Here is a 25,830-nt window from a genome sequence, read left to right as displayed (position 1 = left end):
ATTTGCTGGGACAAGAGCGGCGTGTTCAACTGACACAAATATCCCAATCACTGGCACCGTTGCATCAGCACGTGGTTTCAGAACATCTCTTCTTAAAATGGAATGTTTTTCAGCTCTCTAGAGGCTTTGCAAGATCTGAAAAGATTTTGCTTCTGTTTGCTGGCTGCTACACATGCCACTTTTTACATCTTTACCTAGATGGAAAGCACTGTAACCCGCTGCTTTGCACGTTCAAACAAGCCCGCTTGGAGAGATGACTGCAGGAACAGCTGGCTTCCTCAGGAGCTGATGTGCACTGCCCCGATGTTACCTAAACAGCCGTCACTTACTTTTTTCCTTCCTTCAGTGCTTAAGCAAGTTTCAGCATGTTAGAAAAGAAGTATGTGGGAAATGGCCTAGAGCGCTGGGATAAAAATATCTGTCACACCCTAGTTAGGGGAGGTTAAATTAACTTGAGGTTGTAAATATGGACACCTTCTGTTAGGAGCTGAACCACACACTCAGCACCCGAGAGCTCTTACTCAGCCCTCCTCATGCGGAATATAGAAGTGAAGCTGTTCACGGGGTTCCCAATTTTTTTTTTCAGTTAAGGGTTCGAAATTAAAATGACAGTTAATATGTCTACTGTATATTATGCCTACCCAAACTAACATGGTGTTAGTCACACAGTAGCAGAGTACGGAGCATTTCTAGTCTGTGGATTGCGTCTCTACAGGAAGTCCTCAAAATCAGAAGTTGGGCTGTACCCAGTCAGGGCACTACTGCATTAAAGTTGTTCTGAACATATGCTAATGCTAACTGGACCAAAGTGTTAGTTTTACAGATCATTGTGATGCTTGTGAAAAAGAGTGATTCACACTGAGTAAAGTGGAGAGCAGTATCTATTAAGAGCTTTACTAGTAAAGAAACAGAGGCATTTTGGGTGTCTTATATTACAAGCCTGTGTGTTTGTCCTAGCAGAGAGATGGAATCACGATAGATTAAAGACAGAGAGTGAAGAACTTTCCATCCTATTCTGATACAGTATTTTAAATAATTTATTTGATAAAAGCAATGCCTGCTTCTGATATATATGTATAGGATGACTGATCTCCTCTCGGTTAAAGACTTTCAAGGAAAATGCTGGTCTGTTTTGAACACCACATATTCATGAGTTCCCCATGTGGTTGGTTAGTAAATCCTTATCCCACAAAGAATTTTAAAAATGTACCAGCTTAAGGAGGTCAGAGGCTAACGCATGGAGGTGTTTAATGCACATTTTTTTTCTATCTCACTAATAGACTGTTGACATGGGTCTTTTGTGAATTCCCTGGTTGACTAAATATGTTCATGATCTGAATGAGGGGAGGAGCAGAGACTGCTCAGATTTCAGGATATAAGGTTTTGTTTAATTTCAGTCAGTCAGTTGTTGATGGCAAGTACACCAGATGAAATGCATCCTCAGAATGAGCTCTGAGATCTTCGGTTCCGTGTGTATAAATCATCTTGCCTGCCACAACACCACATCCTACAAACCCCGTTGACACTGACAGGGACCAGATGTGTAAAGACGTGGCAAAGACATTCGGTTTGGACATCAGCTAAGTGACAGTTACATTCAGAAGCACCAGTTGAGGGGTTGAGATTTTGTCGAGTCCATCAGGTAGATGGAAATCTGCATTTAATGTTATCACATGTCTTTAAACACTTAACTAAGGATAAAACCACCCCTGACCATAGAATTGAGCTTAAAATAACCTTGTTTTAGCTCTTCAGACTTAAATGTTTCTTGCTCGCTCGCTCGCTCCCTCTAGTTTTCTCACACGGTCTCATTTTTGTAGCCACAATGTGAAGAGAGTTTAAAAAGTAAAACATACATTTATAAAACAGGTGTAAAGTATTTTTTCCGGGAATGTTTTCTGCCTTATTCTATCCCTGCCCATCTTTGAGGATACTGAACATGATAAATTTGTGAGCAAATAAAGATATACATAATACATTTTATATTCTTATTCTAACACAACAACCTTAAATTTACTATGGGTACTGAAAATGCTAGTATTTCCATGTTACAAAATTTCCCTAAATTTTTACTTTTAAGAGTGTAATAACTTCTGGAAGTTTTCTGTTTCTAAAGCTTGAGGTTTAAAAATTTCTAACTATTGTAAGAACAATAGTTGATGTAGATTACCGTTCTAAGTACAGAATTCTTTGCACAAAGGTAATGAGAGGCCAAAGTCATTTTAATGTAAAATTGAAAGAAGCAGAAGATCACAAAGTAGGTTCCGCATGATGAAGTGGTTTTAATGTAGCATTTTGGGTGATTACATGTTTATTCTTCATCTTATTTAAAAAATATATAGCTATATTTGTATACATTTTATCGATATGTAGATAAAATAAGTAGAAGCTGTTAAGGAAAAGGTTTTATTTATCTTAAAACAATTTCTCATTGAGTGTAGCATAAACTCTCTCAAAATAACTACTCAGAAGGGGGTTATGGAATCGCATGACTTCAGTTTTCAATCTTCAGAATTTCAGTGGCAAAATAGGAATACAGTTTTACTTTTAGAAAGCCTGAATATTGGCATTTGCTTTAGTTTCTATAAAAGCAATTGCAAAGTGACAGAAGGAAAATGTTTGCACTAATTATGAAGGGAATTATTGCTTTTGTTCATATTGGAACCCCTTTAATGTTTGAAGAGTGGGTTAATGGTGGTGCATCTTCATTGAGCTGTGCCTCCATCACACACACACACACACACACACACACACACACACACCCCTCAGTTGGCATTTTTGCCTACAGTCTGTTGAGAGCTGATTATAGTTCTAATCAAAACTGTCACAATCAGGGGAGACAATTAGCCAGGTTAGACCTCTGCTGATTTTGCATGTGGCCCTTAGCATCCGATGGCCTTGAGGACCCTTGAATCATATCAACAAGTTTTCACTAATACCTGCTCAGCTCCACCTGCAGCTGCTGGGGTCTGCCTTTCATCTCTGGATTTGCTTGAGTTTGTGAGTTCCTGTTTATTTTAAATTGAGACCACAAGGTATTGAAATTTTCAAAAGTGGAAACTTGGCAGCCCTCATTGCTAAGGCCATTTTTAAATCCCCTAGTCAATAGCTCCAAAAATCATGAAATCAATTACCTATAAATAGATTTCCATTTGTTTCTGTACTTATGCACTTGTGGAACACAATTTATAGAGTTTGCATCCTATGTAAAATGCATGTCGATGCAGTACGGGAGACAGAATCCCATGTATTAATAGGCCTAGAATATTTTAAGGCTTACTTAAATCAGAATGACATAAAACACATTTGGCAATATTACATTTAGATTTTGTTTTCAAGGGAAATAAATTTTGTTCTGAATAGATTTATTTGTTATATTAGTCTGGTCATTGTCTGATTTTACCAGATGCTAGAAACTTTTTAATCAAAAAAGCAATGTCTTTTTTCTCTTTTTAAAGACTTTTTAAAGTAATCTCTACACCCAGTGTGGGGCTTGAATTTATAACCCTGAGATTGAGTTGCGTGCTCTACCAACTGAGCCCACGAGGTGCCCCCCAAAAAGCAATGCCTTTTAGACACTCCTTTAATATCTACTATGTCTAAATAGCCTTCATATCTTTCTAATTGAGCATTATTCCAGTTTTAGACCTCAAGTCTAGAACATAACTATGCTCCAGGATTTTGTAGTCAAATATATGCCATTCATTTCAATATCCAGTTTAAATGGTATATTATCATTTAGAAGTGTCTTCAGAATGAAGCTAGAAAATCGAATAGAGATTTTTTTTAACATTGTGAGACTTGCTACTTTTATATAAGGATACAATGTTTGTATAAATTTTTTAAAAAGAATAAAGGAAAATCAGATGAGCATTCTTTTGTGGTTATTTGAAAGATTAAGGTATTTTACTAAAATATTAATTTTATGTCTTTGAGTTAGGTCTTTGTGTGTATTCATATCTCAGTGTTCATGAGTTAGCCCATATAAATGCACAATAATTCTTATATTTAGCTAATGACTCTAATAGGGAAGATCAATTAGAAAATGATTCTTTAAGCATTTAATACATAAGAGACTATCATTTGTTTTATATAAAGATTTTTCTTTCATCATAGTTCTGATCATTAAATGAAAATGAGGGTTCAAAAATTGAAGCAATTTTTATAAGCACATGTCACCTTCGTGAGTCTGACATTTCTTAAGCGGGTCTGGGCATGGGTAATTTATATGATTTCTCTATGCATATATTTATTCACTCATTTAAGCTTTCATTCTCAATAGTGAAATTTAAATAAGTGAAGTCATTAATTCATCTTCATTCTTTCTATATAAATAAATCCACAAATATATGTAATCAATATGTGTTTATATTTGTAGATTTATTTATGTAGAAAGAATGTATACTATATATATACACTATATATACAATTATATGCTACTACATACTATATAATATGATTCTCATATATTTCTTCTCCACCTCCAAAACTGTAAAGCAGTTGATTTCTCCGAGTGTATTTTTAAGGTTTCTTTTTCTTTACATGTCACAAAATTAAAAATACTTGTTGGCTTTACTTGTGATTCATTTTTGCCGTTTATAGCTTGAACAATCTTGCATGTTTTTTTGCTATACACATATGCAGAGACAGCTAATACAAACCAAAGTAGCTGATTTATCCAGTTGCTCTATGGGCAATTAAACCAGGAGTATTATCTCAGCAGGAATAAGTGGGCAAATTACACATGTGAAGTAAATGGGTCTTTGACGCTTGAGCACATAGGTATTACTGTACAAGAGGCTACGTTAAGATTCCTGTAGAGATCAATGGGGGTTTATTGATGAACACCAGAGAATAGAGAAGTGATGTCATAAACTTTTAATAGTCTAATAAACTATATTTAAGGTTTTCCATCTTGGTGAGTTCTATAGCTTTTATGCAATAGAATAGTGTGATCCTCTACACATTGTGAAGAGAGCTCTCTGACTTCCCAGGGGATTAACCCTAAGGGATCAAATGCCAAGGCCACGCCACTCTCGGTTTCCTGCAGTTGTCTAAAGAAAATGAAAAGCCAGATTACCTTTGTTCTCTTTTAAAAAAGTAACAAATGAGAAAGCATTGTGGCCTTTTAAATATTACTTATGAGTTGCGACATATCAGCAAAACGCTCTTATCCTGGTTGGTTTGAGTGGTCTCTGGTTGACCTCTGCAAAAGTATATAATTTTAGAATTCTAAACACCCCCAGTGTGTCTTACAAAACAGAGTCCAGTTCATGTGAAATAATGAATACTTTGTTGGAGGATTTAGTAGATGAACCACATACATTCAGTGCCCTGGTGTTCACCCTTCGCCCTCTAATTGCTCAGTGTTTCATGCTTTTATCATTTATAAGCAAATTTAAGGGGCAAAAGTAGAAAAAAATTTGAGTTACTGAGGAATACCTTCGGGCATTAGGCTGTCATGAATGTTATGGATGAATTACAGCTTTGAACATGCTTAAAGACATCAGGAGGAGAAACTATTTAGTCAGCAAAACTAGTTTAGGAAGATGAGGAGCAGGAGAGTGGCAGAAGGCAGTTCACAATTGAAGACCTGTGACTTAATTTACATCAAGTCACAATTAAGCTGATAGCACAGGTTTTCCAGGAAGTCAAGATGTCACTGTCATCCAGAGAAGCCAAGAACTTTGCCTTTGGAATCCTAAACCCAAATATACAGAGGTCCCAAGGTGCTTAAAAAAAATTTGTTCCAGTGAATCAGAATGACCAAAAAACCCACATTTTTTTGTCTGGCATATCCCATTGTCTCCCTTAGAACCCCCCTCCTTCCTCCTAATTCTAAACTTGAGGCATATAAAGTATTTCAAGACTTTCTGTCATAGGTAATCCAAATTTATTGCCAAAAATAACAGATCATTTGAAAGGACATGATTTGCCTCACCTCTGGGACCCGCAGGCCTATCTACCATGCATAACAACAAAACATTTATGTCAGCATATCCTTCATCAGAGAACCAAAAGGGAAAGTTAGAAAAATAAAAGAAATGACCTCCATCTGCTTAACATATTGTCAACAGTTTTGGAGAGAGACAAAATCTTAAATTACCCCTGCACTTAAGGCACCTAATTACCTTCCAAAAGACTTTGGAAGAGAGGAAGTTTTATCTGTCCAGAGAGGGTAATACAGATGGTTTTTTTTCTCTCGTTTTTAGTAGGAGGGAACAGGTGTAAAACAATTTTGATTAAGTGCACGTTATATATTTATATCCCTGTAACGGGGATGTTGGAAGCCAGAGAGCTCCTCAAGGACTTCAGGTGTTATGAGATTCCATGAAACCGTTTCAGAAGATACTCGGTGGGGGGGATTTCTCAACAGTGACCTCACTGATTTTTCTCATCATTTTGCTTGTCATTTCCTGTTGTGCGGCTTAGGCCCTTGGTAGGGTTGAAAGCAGGTGTGGGGGGTAAATGATCATGTGATAAACTGTACCTATAGCTTCTCTTGTAGCTTTTCATCAATGGTGACGTTTCTGTCAGTTGTCACCACCTAAAAGATCTCTGGTTCTGCCACTTTCTGTGTGGGAAGAGTGGAATCCTTTTCATGATTATGGTCATATTTTTGCCCTTGGCAGCTTTCCACATCACATGCTAGATCCTCATCTTCATGACCTCCTCGTGTCCCCTGGGTGCTAGGTGTTGTACCAGCTTCGAGTGTGTGGTTAGAGCTGCTCCTCACCCCGCTGAAATGGGTGTAATGAATGGGATCTGGAGTGGAATTGGGTGTCGTCTTAGTGTTCTACCAAGTCTTAGCATTCAATATCTGAACTAATTCAAACACCAAATCTGTATCACCTGTCCTGCGTGATCCCTGTGCTGAACTGAAAGAGCATTGTAGAACCTTGAGGACATCTAGTATTCCATTTATTTATTTTAAAAAGTGAGGTACAAAGAGATTAAGTAACCTGACCAATTCACACCACATTTAGAGCAAAGAGTATATTGCAACCCAGATCTCTTAACTTCACATTCATTGTTCTTTCAGCTGCTCTACTTGAACTTGTAACACATTTGGTCATACTCATTCATTGCAAAAACAGTGAACAAATGTTAGCGATTTCTTTTAAACCTCTTCTGATGTTTCTGCCTGTTGCTTTTCTCTTGTTCCTGACCTTTTTTTAAAATCCCACAAATGCTCTACTTCAGGCTCTTCGTGTCTAGGCAATCATCAGAAACTGAAGTGAAGAGCTTGCATCTGACTTTTCTTGTTTCCACAACACAGAGTACTTTGCAGGGAGTAGGGTCTCTGCAGATAGTTGCTGACTGGCTGGAGAAGTGAAGGTACTGTTGTCAGTCGCGGGAAGTAAGGAGTCCTCTGCTGCCGCCTGAGATGTCTGTGTGTAAATGTTGGCTTGGTCTGTTGCGGTGGAGTCCTTGGGATCTTCCTCCTCGAGACTTTCTCCCCACGCATTCTGTCTCCTCCAGGGCTAAGAGAACCATCATTTAAAAATACAAACCCACTCATATTCTGCACCTTCTTAAAACTCTTCTTTGGTTCTCAATTGCCTGCCCAACTCCTTTCTCCAAATAAAGTTTTCGCTTCCCTTGGCAGCCTCATTTGCCCTTTCAACAAACTCTTTGTTTTCAAGCCTTCTGGGGTTTTTGCCCTTCACTCTTTCCTCGAAAGCCTACTCTCCCCTTCTCTTGGGATAATTCTGTTCATCTTCCAAGACCTGGCTCCCCATGAGGTCTTCCTGAACTCTTCGAAAGTCTGTTCCTATTCCCTATTTTCCACAGTATTTGGTCCACATTTCTCTTCTGACATTGATCATTTTATTGCACTGATTTGTTTGTGAGCCTGCCTCCCCCTCTAGATTGTCAGTTTTTGTAGGTCGGGACTATGTCTTGATTCATTTTTGTTCCTCCACCTTCAAGTACAATGCCTGAGTTACAGGAAGCCATCAATGCACTGAATGAATTAATTAACAAAGAGAGGCAGGGCATAAATATGTGAAAAGTCAATCAAATTAAGAAAGAATGGAAGGTCAATCTAATATCATATTGCTCAAGTGAAGTGTAATTTTAAAGTTTAAGTTAAAATAGACCTTCTTGTAGAGAAATGTCATTTATTCTAATGCATTGTGATGACAATCGGTAGAGCTGATCTCAGCGGAATTGGGAAGCTCAAGTATTTCTCCAGTATTTCACCCTGTACCCCTGTCATTCTGTCTGGTGTCTGCTTCCTGAACCCTCTTCTCTAGACCCTGCAGACCACTTCCTCTTTCTCATCAAAATTTACCCACCATATGCCTTAGTCTCTCGAGGATCTTAACTCTGCAAGGTGACAGGTATTAATGAGTCAGAAAAATGAAAATACGTTCATGCATTAGCTGGCAAGTATGATTTCTCTTCTAGGCAAAATAACACTTTACACATATTTAAGAACTGAAATTCACTTTTGAGAGGACATTTCTGTTTAAAGATGGCTTTTGTGTCCTAGAAATCATACTACAATGGCAACTGCCCATCTCTTCTCAGTGTATTTATATATCCAACATACTTACAAAGGGCACCTGAGTTGTCTTTGGGGCTGCATAGGCAGTCTCTCCAAAGAGTAAGCATGTTCTCATCCCCCATTTCTATAAACTTATTATTTGTTTTAACATTTATTCAGTTTTGAGAGATAGAAACAGAGTGTGAGCAGGGTAGGGGGACAGAGAGAGAGGGAGACACAGAATCCGAAGCAGCCTCCAGGCTCTGAGCTGTCAGCACAGCCTGGCATGGGGCTCAAACCCACAAACCGTGAGATCATAACCTGAGCTGAAGTCCGAAGCTTAACTGACTGAGCCACCCAGGCACTCCTCTATAAACTTTTTGAAAATCACTGTTCATTACTTTGTAAACAAAACTTTGTTATAATTACACTTTACCTACTCGAGGTGTTGCAATGATTATCACAATTTTTATTTCTAGATGTCTTTGAGATTCTTCAGATATTTTTCAAAGTAGTAAAATTCTTTGTCTTTGGTCAAAAAATATTCTTAGTTATGTAACTAATATAATTGTACATATTCCTCTTCCCTATAGTATTTGTCAAGCACTGTCCAAGCATGTTCCATTCAATCCTTGTTTACTCATATAATTCATTCATGTAATCCTAAATAATGTCCAAAGAGTTATTATTCAGATGTTACAAATGAGGAAACTGAGGCATGGAAAGGTAAAGTAACTTGCCAAGGTTACACAGTTAGTAGAAACAGATCCCAGATTTGAAACCAGGCAGGTGGCTCTCAATCCTTTTCTCTTGACCTCTTTCCTGTGCTGGCTGCCACACCAATAAGATAGTAGTTTCCTCTCAGTTATCAGGTGGATGCCTGCAAAGTCTGGGAAATGAAGATAAAGTTGAAATATCTTTAATCAACTCTGATTTCCTTGATAACCACCAGACATTAGCAAACTTTACAAACCATATGTGCTGAAAAAGCCAGGTGCCACGAGGAGGATTAGAAATGAAATTTTCTTTCCACTCTGATTTCCACTTTTTATTAGTGACACCTCCCAAGTGGTTCAGAGAATGCCTATTAGTGTTTCTGGACATCTTGTACGATTTGCAACCATCCTTAGAGAGGTCTAGGTGGCTGAACTCCACACCTGCCAGGTGTCCCTCTGCCCCTGTTGAACATCCCTGCCTGAGCAATTCTAGAATGCTCAATAAGCTGAGAAGTCTCCCTGTTCATAGACTCAACATCTTGTGATTTCTCCATTGTCACATCCATGGTGTCGGTAATTGTCCCGGAGGAGGACGACAGCAGCTTCTCAGTGGGCTTTCGCATATCCACTCTTCCTTTTTGGACATAGGTAAATCAGCGAAGTGAAAACAGGAAGAGATAGTTATAAATCCTTCAATAGAGCACATGTGTGCTTTGCACACGGTGGATTAAAATACTCTTTGGGTTTTAAGAATCATCTCTCATAATGGCAACGTTTGTATTCTTTTGTCTTATCAAAAGCTTTTGGATGACTTTATATTTAAACAAGTGATTTTATCCTTAGTCCCAAAACTCAGATTAGATTTGTTTATTTGAACCCATAAACATAAGGCATTTAGACTAATAAATATTGAAAAATATGTGGTAGTATATACATATATATATATATTTTTTTCCCCCCCCTCCAGAATGAAGCACTCAAAGCCCTTTTTGAGACTGGGAGCAAATAAATAGCAAACCACGTCTGAAAAATCATTCCTCTGGAGATTTAACCCTTTTGCTAGTTTTCACAGGAAAGGCTATTCTACTTCGAAGCCTGACTGTCTTACACAAGTGGATACAGAAAAGGAGAGCCATTCCTGCCCTGCATACGGCAGCTGTGCTTGCTTAAGGTTTTATAATCTGTAATCTCAAATTGCGCTTCTATTTTAACTTCAGTGTGCCTACAGTAGCACAGGATGCTTTTCAAATGTTCAGACATGACTCCTTAAAATTGAAAAGAGAAGTTGTTCCAGTGAGTATTCTCATCTTCTCAGAGACTCTCCCTCTGATGTGATAACGTGAAGTACTTTTTCGTGGCACCCATAATTTCCACTTACGCTGTTTAGCTTATGCAAACTTTTAAATAGGGCTGTAGATGTAAGAGCATATGAAGATCTGTACAGATTTTGTGTGGCTTTGCATTATTGTTTAGTCAGCGAGGATTCTAATGGAGTGCCGGGGATGAGACAACAAGAATCTAATCAATAGTCACAAAAAGCAAATGAACTTGCATAAATTAGCACTCTAATAGGAAAAGATAAATGCATGTACTTTTCCATCTTTCAAGCAATACATGTTATTGAAAGAGGTCTAACAGACACCGCCTTGATTTATTTTTACCTTTTTTTCAAGGGTGCTGGAACTAGAAAATGCAAGTAAATTGAGCATTCAAGGTGGCTGCTGGGAACCACTGAAATCAGATCAGTGTATCAAATACAGTATGTAGAATTCAGCATGTTATGTCCACATGGATGACATTGTCATTATTGTTGCTCATAACAGTATAAATAACAAAGCTCTCCAGAGGAAGGTTTGTTCCGTGACCAGGGTTTGTCTTGGAGAAAGCAGTCTCTGATCCTGACATTCAGGCCTTTTCAGTGTACTCCACTGTACATTTACGCCATATCCACTAAGCAAACGGCAGGAAGTGTTTGTCAGATGTAGAGTGGCTGGGTGCCGAGGACCTGGGCAGGCACAGATCAGCCGCCACTGTAGCATCATACGGTAACTTCATTAAGCATCACCAGCGGCGGTCAAGGAATTCTCAGGGAGTGAGATCAGCAGCGTGCTTTCTCATTACACCAATGCTACTCTGTTGGGGGTAGGGTAGGGTGGGGTGTGCTGGCTCGGGCACAAATGTCAGAGGGTAGCGAGTGTCTGGCACTACAGCTTCTAGCCACAGTAAATAATTAGTAACATCCAAGAACTTTCTCTACCACTTCTTCCTGTTCCTTCCAACTCTTGGTTTACTGTTTCTGTCTTGGGAAAGGAACTGGGTATACAAGGGGCTGCCAAGTAACCTTCACTGCCTTGGCTAAAAGGCAGAAATGTCTGCCATGGCTTTGCTGTCTCACTCGGGCAGCTTCAGGCCGGCACAGCAACCTGATCGTTTGTGTTCCTGGCTGAAGAAGAAATACCCTACTGGCTTCATAATGGCGCTTCTCAAAGAGCTCACCTATAGATGGGGAGAAATCTGGACTCCAGGGAAAATTGGATATCCTCTTTCGTGATATTAGGGAATACTCTGGTTTGAAGTAGGCACTTTTTAAGATATGTGTAAAATTCACAATGTTACCTTTTTTTTTTTTTTTAAGCACCTAGAGAACTTTTGCTCTTTGGGAAGTCTTCTAGAAATTCTATCTTAGGGGAAATACCATCTGTATTGTTGGAAAAGAAAGAAGAATTAATTTGTCAGTGTTGTTTTGATCTCAATCCAGAAAGCCAAAAAGAGTTTTAAAAAAAAAAATGTCTGTTGAGTATCGGCATTTCTTATCTTTTTCTTTGCATATTTTAAAAATAGGTCTTTCCTTAGCTCTCTTCCATTATGGTTAACTGTAATCGGTACTTTATGGTTATATCATATAGCTTTGTTTCATTAGGGCAATGAAAATGGTATTGAACAATAGCAATATAATGTGGGGAAACAGTTTGTAATTCGGTTGGAAATTGCTAATGCCGTAGACAGTCCCTAATACAATCAGCTTGACTTCCCTAGGAAAACTTGAGCTAAATTTCCTCTATTTTTCTTTTAAATCTTCTTATAAAGTGGGGGTGAGGAAGATTCTCTGATCAACACTGGAAAGCTGGGTCCCCCTGCGTAGAGAATTTCTTTATGCATTGAATTTTGAATGACATCTACAGGTCCTGGGAAGAGCTACTATTTAAGACTCAAACTTTCCCTGGAGATTTTTTTAAAAGAGACTAGATAATTAACAGTCCTGAAAGGAAACAGCTGGAAGAGATGGTGCCTCAAAGTCCCTTCCACTGGTGTCTCTCTCTATCGTTTTGATGCAGAAGCAGTGTTCCTGTGAAATTATTATCAAGTATTATGTACCAAGGGAAAACTAGAGGCCATCTCTTTACAAGCCTATGTCATGCATGCTGTGTGCATTCAGGAATTTATAATCACTGTAGGTTAAGACTGGTCCACAGTAGTGGTGTCTAGGAGTACAAAAGTAAATAACCTGGTGTTTGTAAGGAGTGGTAAGTTAGGATTTTCTCTCTCTTGACTCTAGTAACTGTATCATGGTTGTTGTTGAGTCAAAACCCATTATAGAAAGTTTTATGTGAGAAGAATTCTTAGATTCAATAGCACACATAAATATTTAGCTGCAAATACAATGCTGAGAATTCCACTTTTAATTCCATGAGTGCTTGGGCACGCTGGCTTACACTATGCCATTTAGCAAAAAAGGAGCAGTGTGTTTAAACTTGAGATTCCCTATAAATTTTTCTAGTCATTAGAACTGATAGAGCTTCCTCTTAGGTGATATAAATTTTTAAATATCTTAATTGTCTAACAGAGAATAGCAATATTTCATATTTCCAGACATGTCCAAACATCTCTGACATCTTTAGAGAGATCAATTATATCTCAAAGCCACCACCTTGATTTAAAAAATAAACAAAAATACATTTAATACTCTACCAGGAAGTGCTACTGTGCATATGTAAATTTATAATTTATTCCTTCAGCTTTTATCCTAGAAACTTGTATTCAAACTAAAAAAAAAAAAAAAGGGTTAAAAGAAGCCTTTCCCATGATTCCTAATTTCCAGTTAATTTCCTGTAGTGGCTTAGAATACTTGGTAACTTCTTAGGATTCCAAACCCCGTGGAGGTGTGTGTAAGCCTCAGGTCATGTCCCAGTCATGTGGTCAACGCAGTGCCAGCGCAGCTTTATTGCCGCGCAAGCAAAAGGAGAAGGCGTTTCTGCAGCCTGGACACCGTCCTTCCTTCCGCCAGCCTTGCATATGGGGGCTGCTTCAGGGCAGGGTTCACAGAGCCAAGGCTTGCCTCCTTGACCAGTGTGTATCACGTGTTTCCTTCTCTACTTGTGTTTGTAAAACCATAGTAATGAGCGCTTTCAGTGACCAAGACTTAGGCTTTTCATTTAATGACTGGGATTCCTAAAACATCCTTGGGTGGGTCTTAGCTGTGATGAGTCTCTTCTCAGCTACAGAGTGTTCTGAGACAGAAAATCTGGAGTATGTCAACATGAATTCCTGGTTTGCCTACATCTTTGCTTCCCACAGATAGGGTTGAAAAGTATGCTGTGTGTTTGTGGAATGGGGGAAAAAGTGTCTTTTAGAATACAAAATGGGCTAAGACTTTGAGTATCTGGCATACACTGAGTAGGTACCTATATATTGAATTAAAACATCAATAATCAATAAATGAAACTGTCCTGTTTTGTAAATAAAGTGATCAGTGAGCTATAATGCCATTTCTAGATCCAGATTCGATGCTGAGTCTCAGGCTCATTTAACAGCCCCTCTGTGTTTCATACGAGGTTTGCTGTTTTCCTGACTAGCTCATCCACACTGAGTTTGTAACTTAACAGCAACTTGCATTCTCGCTCTCTCTTTTGGACTTGAACAGTGTGAAGGGCAATAAAATGTTAATGTGCATGTCAAAGAAACTTCGGGATCTAGGACTGCACTACCCAGCACTGAAGAAAGCCAGTTGTGACCCTGTCCTCTCAAGGCTCATGATGCTGAGTTGTCACCCAGCATGAAGTGCCCGTTATCACTCTCTTAGTTCATCATCTTTGTGTCTTGGCATTAACCATCCCTCTGAAACCTCACAGTCCCTGCAAGCGGCTGATTCAGAGCTTGTAGCAGGACCAAACATTCTGAAAGTTCAAGAGGAGGGTCATGTGCATTGGCTTTGAACTGTAGTTCTCTTCCAAGGTAGACATTTTAAAAGGGAGCTTATTAAAATGAAAGGGGAAGGGGAAAGGCAACAACTCTATTCTCTGCCACGGAGATAGACAAGCATTTAAGTAGGTAGAGAGATTATGGCACTTGAGAATCCCCTAAAGTGCTTAGATTTATTTCTCAGAAATAAATGGTGAATTGTTTATTTCTTTCTCCCCTTTATGTTTCCTTGGGATAGAGCAATTAGTTTCTTATTTTTTATGATTGCATTATTCTTGCATATATCTTTCTGTGGTCCAGGCTATAAAAGTAAATAGAGGATCCAGCTGTATGAATGAATATCCTTTTAATGAGTGTGGGAGGAAATAATAATACTAAGTAGTGCAAAACCATTTTTATGTGATGAACCGAAGTACCTTTGTTCCTAGGCTCCCCAGTCTTAAGCCACAGGCCACCAGTAAATGTGTGCATAAAATGACAGTTTTATGTATTCTGGTGTTAACAAAGGTACCTCGTGGTTGGTGTTGTCCCCAGAATGCACTTAACAGGATTTTTGAAAGGCGGTGGCATATTCTGTTTTAATTTCCAGGGTCGAGGAAGGGTAAAATAGAGTCTGTGACTTTTCTGTAACACCCTTCATTCTATCTTTGGGTGAAAGCCTTGCTGAAACAGTGAGATAACACAGTTGCTGGGTGATAATACAGTCGTTTTCATGGTGCCGTGAGTTAATTTCAGAGGTGAAACTATCCTTGCTTAGGAAAATGAGGTGGCCTCTCCCCTCAGACCGGCCATTTGCTTGGAACAGCAAATGGATATTGAGTGTCTCCTGTGTGCAGGGTACCGTGGGGCTGCCGGCATTGGCTCCCTTCCTCCCCTCCCCTCCCCGACGCCCTTCCTTCCCAGCCATTGTTACCTTGTTCTTCATCAGTGTTTTGGGGTTTTTTGTTGTAATTCAGTACCATCCCACCCCAAACCCTTCCGTTAATTAAACTTTAAACTACCTGTATAAGTTTGCTCAGGCTGCCATGACAGAATACCAGAAACTTGTTGACTTGAACAACAGAAATTTATTCTCGTGGTTCTGGAGGCTGGAATCCCAGGTCGAGGCCCAGCAGGCCAGTTTCTGGTAAGAGCACTGTTCATAGCTTGCAGAGGCAGGGGTCAGGGGGCACTCATTTTAGAAGGACGCTAATCCTGTTGGGTCAAGGCCCCACCCTTATGGCCTCATTTAACCTCGATTGCCTCCATAAAGGCCCTATCTCCAAACACAGGCTCACGTCAGAGGTTGCAACTTCAGCATATGAATCAGGGTAGGGTACCCAATGGGGGGAAAAATCCTAAAATTGAGGAGCATACCATGGCTCGAACTCTGTACCAGTTACTGAACTTTTAACCTGACACCCTGCACCTCCTCCACCTAGCATTGGCGCATGTGAACTCATTCCGATGATCGCAAGGGAGAGCTGGGAAGTCCCAGGATAAAGCCAAATGAAGAATCTCAGGTCCCGTTTGCCTTCCCACCTGCCAACAGGGACCTGGAGTATTTAGTAGAGGGATGAAAGAACAGATTACTAACTCCCAGAAAAGCCCAAGATAATGGATTGGTCCTAGTCTTCCCTGACAAGGATTTGAGTCACTATTTGGCAGCTTTGAGGTGACTCTGGTCAGTTCCGGAGAAAGCTGCTTTCCTCTCCTGACCCTGGCTTGAGTGGCAGAGACCAGACGTTCTGGTAGGAGGGGCACTGTCTGTACCCCCCATGACTCCTGCTAACTGGAGCAAACCCTGGGCACATCCCAGCCCGGTCTAGGCCTGACCTGAGCAGAAGGGAGCCTCAGAAGCAACAGACCCTCTGGACTGCTAGCTCGTGGTTGCTGGGACACAGCTCAGAGCAGAACAGTGGTTGGCGGAGGCTGAAAGGGAGCCTTGGATGTTGCTGCCAATGTGATAGGCGGTTGCAGGATTTTGTGAAGCAGTCTGATGAACCCTCTCAAATAGAGGCACCTAATGCTGCTCAGCTGTGTAATTGGGATGGAAATGGGCCAATGAGAGGCGACAGTTTGTGCTTAACCTTTTGGGAGTCTTGTTCCAGGAGACTGTGTGTGGGGGGAAAAAAGAAGCATTACAAATAATAAGCTTCTCCGCCTGATTTGTAATGAATTAGTAATAAATGGCCTAGCGCTCTACGAAAGTCTGACGATTACAGAGCAGCTAAGTGCACGGGACCACATCTTATTTTGATCAGCTGTAGCATAGCAAAGACATGTAATTATCATAATCTAACAATTAGCCTGGCATCACTTTCCAGTGTTTAATTACCCCGATAAATGGTAATTGAATAGAGGACTTAATGACAAGAGAGAAACTTTCATTCTGCCTTAGGTGCTTAAGTTGTCTACTCGGCTGGGCATAATTTTCTAGCATTGCTTGAACCGCGGTCCTGATTATAATTTTCCTTTTTGCAGCCGGCCATTATTTTGTTTTCTGATCTTGACCCTTGCGTATAATATTACGTAGCTCTTCTCAGAATTTAGTACTGGGATCCAGGACACAGAAGGAGAGTACGGGGCACTTTACCCAGTTCTGTTCTTAAGCATTGCCTGAAATATCCTTCAGATACAGTTTCCTTCTTTGGACATGTGTAAAATCACTGCCATGTGCAAACACTGTGCTATGTGCTGGGGGTACAGAGATGATGAAACACCAGCACTATCTCCAAGGAGCTCTCTCTCTAAAAAAAGGTCTGTGTAAAAATACAGTAATGATCATTATTTCTGTTACAGCGATTTGCTCTCAGCATGGACCCAGTTGCCTTCTAAATCTATGTATTGAGCTTGAGTGACTGCACGACCTTTCATGACCATGGCCACCACCTCACCTCTAATGGCTCACCTCCAGATCTCTGTTCTCTTACCTTCGGTTCTTCTCTGGTTCCAGATTTGTATCCACTTTCATTCACCAACCAAATGAAAGTAACTGCTTCTCCCATGCCAATTTGCATAGGACCAGCAACAATGTTTGCTTTGCATCCTAAAGCTTTATATGAAACACTATTGTTATTAGTGTTTTGCCCTAGTATTACCAAATATATGCCTCCTCTTGCAGTGTGCAGATCAAGCATAGAAGAGGGTGTTATTTCCTTTCTTTCTTACTGGCTTGTTTTTTGTTTGTCTAACAATAAGTTTGTAAGAGAGATTAATTCCTTGCCACAGAGGTCTTGGGTCCCCCACCCTGAATTTTTGAAAAGTCAGGGCCAGATTTCAGACTTTGATGGTAAAATGTCCCGTAAGTTATGATCAAGACAGAAGACAAATATTTATTTCACTGTTCGCATATCGGGACTTAAGAACCACTAAACCGTTATTTGAATTGGTTAACAGAAATGACATTTATTATAGCTCTTTGGTTATTGTTAATTAGTGTTAATTACTCTTAAAACTGGGAGTAGCCTGAAATTCCACTGGGTAACTCCATCCCCATAAGATACAAAGGGGCTACCTGTATGTAAGCAGTTTGGCAGGTGGCTTATTTGTTTGATTGACTCCTGCATCCCCTGAACAGAATCAGTTTGTTTAATCCTGTTCTCCTAGGACAGCGTCTGGATAACCTGTTCACTGATTTCCTGCATCTGCTTTTGGACCCGTGTTTATGTGGCAGGTGCTCTGTTCTCTGCGCCTGACATGATGTAAAACTCTGGATAACTTAGGGCACGAAGGGCAGCTTTGTCAGGAAGCCCCAGACCAGCAGGAGTCGAGAAAGAGCCTGTTTTGCTTTGTGGAAGTGACCTCTGTTAGGACATAATCTGTGATTCTTTATTTTATTTTACTCCCTTTTGGAAAGCCATTTTAGTGATCTGCAGTGTGTTGGGTGTGTGGGACTCTGCCTGGTTAATTCTTTGGCTGACTTAGCCTGTTGATGTTGACACATTCTTACTCCATGCGTGAGGCCGCTCTGGGGGCTTAGAAGCAATTAGACTGTCACCCAAAGCTCCCAGTCCCTTCCTGAAGGCAAGTCTTGTTTAGGCTCTGCCAATTTAATGCTTTGTTTCCTTTGGAGCTCCTCAGTCAAGCTAATAAAACAAACTCCAAATGAGTTAAAACACTGGAAGAGAGAAGATTTTGTGGGCCTTGTACTTGAAACAGGTGTTACTCTTGGGAGATACCAATTGTAAAAAGTCATTCAGACTGATGTGACTTGTAACAGAAAAGCAACAAACAAAAGCTAGTTGAGGTTTTGTGAAATTTTTAAACCGCTTGCTGTTAAAGCACATGTACGCCCACGTACACACGTGGAAAGAAAAAAGGTGACAGGTTACTATACTAAAGCACTAATGAATTCCAAATATCTGGCCACGCAAATTACATCTTATTCCCATCACCAGCAGTTACTGAATTCAAGGCAAAGCTCTTATGCTGCAGAATTTATAATTACCAAAACATGCATGCATAAGAACTTTATTGGAATTGATATTAATGGATAGATAGAACACCAGCGCCGGGTTCTAACTATTTTGTCAGTATCTTGTGCTCCGTTGGATACAAGTGTATGTGTTATGGCATACAGTGCTTTAACTGCAAAAATAAGTAAGAAACGTTTCTGAAATTCATCCTTGAATATTTTTTAGCCTGTAAATCTCCACTTCTCTGGGAATTTTAGTTGGGATTGGTATGTTCTAGAGCCTGGAAGAGTGGATTCGACTGCCTGAAATGTGTTTTGGTCATCAAACCTCATTCATACTTACTTCATTGAGCCTTAGCAGCTGGCCTGGTAGTGGTGAAACTGTGCAGGACTCCGTCTCAGAGCCAAAAATGAAGGCCAGTTACCAATGCATGTGGATGACAGACATGTTTCAGCCCGTGAGAGAAAGAAGACATTAAAAACCAGCAAAACAAATCTTGCTTCAGCCCCCAGGTGCTATTATTCATCTACCCTAAGTTTGATTTGCTGTTTGTATTTCATGCTCTAACCTCTGCAGGAAAACAAAACAAAACAAAAAGAGCATCTTCAGACTCAGGATATGAAAGCCATAAGGCTTGCATTCTGTGCTGAGAGAATAACAGAAGGAGACAAGGAGAGACATGTTTGCGACAGAGACTGCCATCCTGCCCATCTCCTGGCGAAACGTGTTTATAAACCAAACCCCATGTCTGTCGAGGGCCCATTAGGACTTCCAGGACAAATGAGAAATTCTTCTGGTTAAGAAGAGACATCTTACTCTGAAATTAGCCTTTAAATCAATAAGAGTAGAGTCAAAAGACCGTGCTGCCAAGATATATTCACTCTAGATTTAGTTCAAAATTTGGGAGGAACCCTAAGCTGATAAATTTCCTTAATCTTTGACCATAAATCATATCCTTCTTTTACATTTCAATTTCAGAATGTAATACATTAAGTTGCCTTGTAATTAAAGAAGTGACATTGTAGTTCTGTTCAAATAGGAACATTAAGACAATCACCCCTTTGACAGATTAAAATGCATTTAAAATGTAATAATCAACTATCCAGTTCATGAGAAATAACATTTTCATTACTGAATCCTTTAAAACACTACATGAAAGGGGGATAAAAGTGTCTCACAGCTTCCTAACCTCTAATAACTACTCTGTCTCCCTTCAGAAATGCTGTTTCTATATTTATGGAGTGAAGAAACTTCACTCAGGAGCTGCTTGATAAAATACCTCAGTACATATTTCCCTGGAAGCAGGCTCTCTGCTGTGCCAGCAACATATGCTAAAGGCCAATTTAGAATGTTTTAAATATGCACCATACCCTTCCTTTTCCAGTTACTAAAATGAAATGCATCTTGGCTTTAGCAGATGAGGAAGGAGGGAGAGGAGGCACACCGCAGGGGAAAGGGGCTAAAGAGGAGCTCAAAGAAGGATGGTTACCGTGCTGCTCCTTTGCAGCCCGAAACCCGGGGCGCTGCCCACGTGCCCTTCGCGGTTAGCCCTCCCAGCTGTCAGTATCCACAGTACACGAGCATATGGGGCAGAGGAGGACGTAAGGTCAACGGCATGAGGAACCATCCATCCACTGAGAAAGCAAGCTAGGGCACATCTACTTACCAGAGTGGAGAGGAACCAAGGACCGCGTCAGAGTTAAGTGGAGGCCTTCCATTTGAAGTTGGTAAAGGACCAGAGTATTCAAGTACTAGATGGCGCTTCTTTCAGTCTGCAGATGAATTCTTTGGTTAGAACGAGGGAAGTCTTCATGGTTCTTGCTGACTCTGGTCAGGAAGCAATGTTTGGTCCCTGTCTGGGACAAAGCTGGGGCACTGTTGATAACTTAAATGAAAAGGCAAATTGTTGACTGTTCCTTATCTGTGTCTTTATTTCGTTTGAGTCCAAGTCATGAATCACTCTCTGTAGACGAGTTAAATAAGGAGAGGGATATTAACAATAGTGTTAAAGGTATAATCAAAACTACGGTTAGCTGTGGCATGTCATCAGGTAAACACTGAAGATAAACACTGAAGACAAACTAAGACACACATGTCTGCAAATAGACCTTCTAGTTGAAATCCCAACTTCAGTTGTTACTTTTGCTATCAATAGCTGTGAAATGTGCTTTTTATATCCAACCTTTCAGGCAGCTTCTGGGACATCAAGACCTACCATAAAATGCATAATTCATGTTTAGTAATTGAGTTGATAAAAAAAGAACTAGTTGCCATACTGAATTTTCCTTCTTTTCATTAACTAGAATGACCCTTTCATTATATATATATATGTCACATATGACATATATATGTGACATATATATATGACATATATATATGACTACTGTCCAATTTTGGCAAATGTATATAATGTATTCTTGCCACAACAGGGTGTATATATATATATATATATATATATATATATATATATATATTGTATGTTAAGTGGAACACTGGCCCTGTAGCAGTGCAACTCAGTGGAGAACAAGGACTGTCTTTCTATGCATACAAGATGTTTCCTGGCATTTGAGACTTTTGTATTATGAGAACACAGGGCAGTAATCATATTACTCAAACGCAATCACTTTTCTAAGTGTGGTAGCGGTGCATGCTTTTACATTGTAAGCCACTGTGATAATTTAGTAGAGATTGTATTGTAATTATTGCTGGCTTGTTGGTGTGGAGCCAGAAATTCTTACACTTCATAATATGCAATGATTTCAGAGAGGAAGAGCACCACAGATAGAGTGGATGGAATTAAAGAAAAGGAATAAAGGGGAGACCTTTACAAGAAAATTTCCAAGAAATTTAGCAGTGCGTTTAAAGTGGCAGCCGTGCCACCCATGACATTTGTAAATATTGTCATGTGGAATCATTCTTCCTAGGTTTGAATTTGCTCTTTTAATAGGAACTAAAGTTCATGAAAGCTGTTTCCTGATGGGGGGAAAAAAGATGCCTTTATGTCAGCAGCTACTGAGCTTAATAGCACTTTCTTCTGTGAAAGAACAGACTGGTATACACGGGTCAGGAGCTAACCCTGCGATCTGAGATGTATTCTGGATGCTGACACACCCTTCAGTTTAGGAGTTTGGGACCAATGGAGTGGGGAGGGAGCAGGGCCAGCACACCTTGCAGCAGACTTCCCTAGAAGATCAATGTAAACATAAGGGAACCCAATGGCACCAAAACCCTTAAAAGGGCTCCTTCAGGTCAGGGGAATTACAACAACTGGTAAAACTTTGGAACCATTGCATTTAGCAGGAAAGAGAATTTACTTAAGGGCCAGATAAGATATGGGTTGAAATCCTAACTCTGCTGCTTATTTCCTGTGGGGGGAAAAAAAATGAACTAAGAGGATAACAACCTGAGTGTCATTTCCTCATTGTTCAAATAAAACTAATTATAACTACCTAATAAGGATTTCATATGACAACACATGTAAAGCCATAACACAGCATATCCTGGATGCAGCAAGTGTTTGTTGCATCAGTGAATGAAGGAGAGAACTGAAACCCCATCAAGAATTAAAACTGCCCTTCTGGGGGAATAAAGGGTTGACCTAACAACTTGACTTGAGCAATTTACTCTCTCTGGAAGTAGAATAATAAAGAACTTCAGTTCTGAGTGAGGTCTCAATGCTTGGGCTTGACTTCTGCCTCCACGTTTTACTAGTTGGCTGACAGTGAGCACATTGCTTAACTTCTCAGTCTCAGTCTCCTCATTTTTAAGCGGGAGTACCAATAGTATAGTGTTCTTTAGGATTTATGATGGAGATTAAATCAAGATAATGAATATAACATAATAAACAATTATATTAGCCATACATATGTGCCTTTTCACAGTAAGGCCCAAAAAGAATGGTCCAGTACTACTTTGTAGCCAAAGAGCATGATTTGGGGTAATATCTATCCCTATCTAACCCTAAACTTTTCTTTAGATCGTACTTGGGTATATTATAGAAATGCCTTTTATGAGTTTTTGTTTATTGATGTTTTTATATTTATATTGTCCATTTGGGGGAAAATTACATTATTAAACTAATTTATACAAATTGAAGATGTGAAACAGAAGCATAAGTTGATTCTCTGGTGACTCATCATCTTTGTCATGTGGATAGAGGAGTAGAACTACTAACCGCTGGAGTGATCACATACTCAAAACAGGCTCCACAGTGATTCATTGAACACCCCACACAGAGTATAATGTCATCAGAAAGGGAAAAGGTCAACCCAGTATAAAATGTGTCTTCAATCTCATGGCTTGTTTTATTGAAACTTAAGCAGCATTAACAGGGAGAAAAGTTGGAAAAGGGAAAGTAAACTCAGGGCATCAAAAAAAAATCAGACAATTTGTAGAATAAAGCAATAAACAAATGAGTCTGGACAGTGGCAGTTTTAATTTTTTTTCCCCTACACTTTTAAGCAGTGTCAGGTGCTAGTAGAAGCTCAAATGAGTGACACTTAGGGAAAGGAAAAACTTCCCCCTTGAATGTCTTTAAAATCTATAATAATAATATAATAATATAAAGTGCATCTGGGCATTGCCTCCTGCTGCATTTCTTGCCTGGCTCTCAGCCAGAACTGTCAGGCTACTTTGAGTGCTGATGATTCATATCCCAGCACCCTTTTATCTGAACGTTGCAGTGTCTTTTCTTTGTACTTTGGCAGTGATGTTACCTTGATGTTCAGAAATCTTTTAAAAGCAACACAGGCTTTCCTTGCATCTTGACAAATCATCGTCTGCCAGTAATGAAGAAAGAGTAAACCTAGTTCCGTGATCATTGTAAATATAAAGAAATAAATACTTCCAAGTGTTTTTTTTTTTAAATGTTTTTGCATTTTGAGACCCTCTAACAGAAAAAGTGATCTGATCATCTTTCCTTATTCTCCTCGTATAAATCAGCATGCTGCTTTTCAAAAGCATTGATCAAGGGGCGCCTGGGTGGCTCAGTCGGTTGAGCGTCCGACTTCAGCTCAGGTCACGATCTTGCGGTCCGTGAGTTCGAGCCCCACGTCAGGCTCTGGGCTGATGGCTCAGAGCCTGGAGCCTGCTTCCGATTCTGTGTCTCCCTCTCTCTCTGCCCCTCCCCCGTTAATGCTGTCTCAAAAATAAATAAATGTTAAAAAAAAATTTAAAAAAAAGCATTGATCAAATGGAAGTTTCTGTGGATCATTTGATATGTGAGGACAGAATGTAGGATTTTTATATTATTTTTAAAAAGGGACACGGGGATTATCGTTGGTGTTGTCGTATACATTTACTGATGTTGCTTAAGAGTTAGTATTGTGTTAGTTATCGACTTTAATATGCTTTAATATATCCTGATAATAGTGCTGCACATTCACATGGTGCTTTTTAGATGTTTCATCATCGGAGACTTGAAGCAGTTGTGTGAGGTTAGTGAAGCAGATTCTCATTATTGTTCCAGTTCACATATGAGGAAACTGAGGGTCAGACGGTTTATGACTCCCCCACCCTACCAGCAGCAATCCGGTCCTTAAATTGAGGTCTACTCACTAAAATGAGTAGTGTCCACTTTGATCACGTTGCATTTTAGAAAGGAATCTCAGCTTCTTCAATGAATGTGTAGTATCCAGAGTGAAGGTGGTAGTATATCTCCTGGGCTGAATGCTGGTCAAAACAGCCTGTCGGAGGTGTCTGTTGTGTTTGGGGGCTACATTTTAAGGGGACACTGGGAAACTAGAGAGCATAAGGAGAGTTGAGAAACTAGAATGTGAGGAGCCTGGGAACAGAAATAACCAAACAAGTCAGGATTTTCACGTAGTGAGAAAGGAAGATACAGAGACCTAGTTGACACGTCCAAATGTTTTATGGAGTGCCTGGTAGAAGAGGAATTAGATTTGTTCTCGGCGATGTCAGGCAGTGGGAGTAGGATCGCTGGATAGAAATTACACAGAAGCAAATTGATGCTCCATATACGAGGAAACTGGCTAAAATGTAGGCGTGTCCAAAAATGGAGTAGACCAGCTCACTGACATGTTTACACTGAGACCATCTGACTTGAAGACTACATGGCTTGATGGGTGCTTGTCTTTCAGCTTGTCTTTCAGCAGTAACATAGTTTTATGATGAATCTTCTAAGGCCTCAGAGAATTTCCTCACTAGCTAAAAACAGAGGGGTTTTGTAGACTTTTCTGTGCTGACTTTAGAAAGCGGTATACGTAACAATTCCTGTTTCACACATCATTAGTTCCTGAGAAATCTCTTCATCCAATCGGGAAAGACATATTAGTTAACACAAATACGCAAAATTTTTGTAAGGTAAGAGTTGAAACAGTGCAGTGTGTAAGGTGAGGTGCGTGTGTGTGTGTGTGTGTGTGTGTGTGTGTGTGTGTGTGTTATTTTAACTATTTCAGGATGGAAGTGGTCCTGGGTTTGCTGTGTTCATCTGTGTCATCAGTCCAGCCCTAGGACACAACCTATAAAGTTAAAAGAAATGGAGGGGAAGGGGAGGAAAATGATTTGATTTAGCTGGTTTTCATTTTCTTAATATAGAAAGGGATGGGGCATCAAGAGAGATCAGCTGAAATGAGTTTGTGACGTAAGCAGATTCACTAATGGAAACAGCTGATTAGGACCTGAAGTCACCATTCCTGGTCGAGCTCAGTCACTCACTGCTTTGACATTATGCCTTAGATTTTTATTTCCCTCTAATGGGGAAGTGTCCTAGGACTTTTCTTTCCAACCTTTAAATTTTATGGTCCTAATTCTCTCAGTTTGATAACTCTAGTTCTCTACATTTGCATAGAAAATTGAGAATGGTCGCAATTATAGCAAAACCACTTCAGTCATTCATTTGTTCTTTAAATGACTTATTCATTCATTCAAAAACACTCATCAAATGAAACACTATTTTGAAATATCAAAACTTTGCTTCAGTATATGTGATTTTAAGAATGAAAGGAAAACAGCAAGTCAGTATCTTAACTACTTAAGATGAATGTGAAGAGTTCCATTTTCAGCGTGT

The 25,830-nt window shown here is 39.7% G+C and overlaps 1 protein-coding gene across 2 annotated transcripts in view; it reads left to right on the top strand.

The window, feature by feature from the left end:
- Positions 1-25,830, top strand: part of EFNA5 (ephrin A5) — a 275,650-nt gene that overhangs the window by 201,629 nt on the left and 48,191 nt on the right. The gene's annotated exons all lie outside the window — the stretch shown is intronic.

Source organism: Prionailurus bengalensis, chromosome A1 (assembly GCF_016509475.1).
Source record: "Prionailurus bengalensis isolate Pbe53 chromosome A1, Fcat_Pben_1.1_paternal_pri, whole genome shotgun sequence".
NCBI lineage: Eukaryota > Metazoa > Chordata > Mammalia > Carnivora > Felidae > Prionailurus > Prionailurus bengalensis.
This window is presented reverse-complemented; position numbering and strand designations above follow the sequence as displayed.